Below are 2,110 nucleotides of genomic sequence, written 5' to 3'. Positions count from 1 at the left end.
CTGCCAAATTCTCAAAAAGGACGTTGGAAGCGGTTTAGGGTACAGAAAATAATATTACATTCTCTGGCAACAGCTCTGCTTGACCTTCCTGCAGTAAACATTATTAAAGTGACCAGTGTTCAATGACTATGTACATAGGGTATCAGTCTCTAAGGTGCAAGGTAGAACAGTGACTAAGGCTAGTGGTGATTATTTAACAGTATGATGACCTGGAGATAGAAACAGTTTTTCTGTCTCTCGGTCACAGCTTAATTTAGTATTTTTCTTTGGTACTTTTTACCCCTTTTTCTCCCCAATTGGTAGTTGCAGTTTTGTCCCATCGCTGCAACTCCCGTATGGACCCTACAGAGGCGAAGGTCGAGAGCCATGCATCCTCCGAAACACGACCCTGCCAAGCCGTACTGCTTCTTGACACATTACTCGCTTAACCCGGAGGCCAGCCGCACCAATGTTTCGGAGGAAACACCGTCCAACTGGCGACCGTGTCAGCGTGCATGCACCTGGCCCGCCACAGGAGTCACTAGAGTGCGATGGGACAAGGACAAACCGGCCGGCCAAACCCTCTCCTAACCAGGACGACGCTGGGCCAATCGTGCGCCACCTCATGGGTCTCACAGTTGCGGCCGGCTGGGACACAGCCCGGGATCGAACCCGGATCTGTATTGATGCCTTTAGCACTGCGATGCAGTGCCTTAGACTGCTGCTCCACTTGGGAGGCTGTCTCTGTCCCAACTTTGATGAACCTGTATTGTCTCAGTCTTCTAGATAGTAGTGGGGTAAACAAGTCGTGGCTCGGGTGGCTTAGGGGGCCCCCGTGTTGAGGGTCAGCGTGGTGGAGGTGTTGTTGCCTACCTTCACCACTTGGCGTAGGCCCGTCGGGAAGTCCAGGACCCAGTGCCTTCCAAGCTTAGTGATGAGCTTGGAGGGCACTATGGTGTTGAAGGCTGAGCTGTAGTCGATGAACAGCATTCTTGCATAGGTATTTCTCTTGTCCAGTTGGGATAGGGCAGTGTGCAGTGCAATGGCGGTTGGATTTGTATGCTAATTGTAGTGGGTTTAGGGTGTCAGGTAATGTAGAGGTGATATGGTTCTTACCTTAACTAGCCTCTCAAAGCACTTCATGATAACATAACTGAGTGCTACAGGGTGATAATCATTTAGTTCAGTTATTTTCACTTTCAAGGGTACAGAAACAATGGTGGACATCTTGAAGAAAGTGAGGACAACAGACTGGGATATGGAGAGATTGAATGCCAGTAAACACTTCAGCCAGCTGGTCTGCACATGCTCTGAGGATGCGGCTTGGGATGTCGTCTGGGCTGGCAGCCGATAGTTAACATGCTTAAATTACTTATGTTGTCCACTGAGAACGAGAGCACACAGTCCTCGCAAGCGCCAGGGGCCCGTGTCAGCGACTCTATTTTGTTTGCCTTGAAGCGGGCAAAGAAGGTGTCTGCGATCTGGCTGGCTTTCCCTTTATAATCTGGGATTGTCTGGAGTCCCTGCCACATATGTCTCTTGTCACGAGCCATTGAATTGCGACTACACATTGTCCCTGTACTGTAATTTTGCCCCTTTGATTACCTTACGGAGGTTGTAGCTGGTCTGTTGGTACACATCTGTGTTCCCAGTCACCTTGCCATGGTTAAATGCAATGGTTTGCGTTTTCAGTTTTGTGGGAATGCTGACATCTATCCAGGGTTTTTGGCCTGGATAAATTCTAATCGTCAGTGGGAATAACATCCTCTATGCACCTGAAGAACCCCGTCAGCGAGTCAGTGTACGGTCAGCATTTGATGGTTAGGTATTCCAGATCAGGAGAACGAATCCCTGGAAGGAGATCCTCGCCCTGAGCTTGTCTACCTTTTATTGTCCAGTTTATTGTCCAACAAGTAATATACTCGGAAGCAGTGGATGGTATGCACGCCGTCTGAGTCCGACTCGGGCCCCATTCCTGACTCGGGCCCCATTCTTCTTTGGCGTCAACATTTTGGTGCAGCCCCCAGGATGAATAGCTCCTGTCTCGGGAAGTTCATACAAAGGATCCAGGTTTCTGCTCAAATTTCGGGTGAATGACTACCGATCTAATATCCCAAAGTTATTTCCGGCT

This window comes from Oncorhynchus clarkii, chromosome 13, assembly GCF_045791955.1.
Source record: "Oncorhynchus clarkii lewisi isolate Uvic-CL-2024 chromosome 13, UVic_Ocla_1.0, whole genome shotgun sequence".
In the NCBI taxonomy this organism is placed as follows: Eukaryota; Metazoa; Chordata; class Actinopteri; order Salmoniformes; family Salmonidae; genus Oncorhynchus; species Oncorhynchus clarkii.
Note: the sequence above shows the minus strand (reverse complement) of the source record.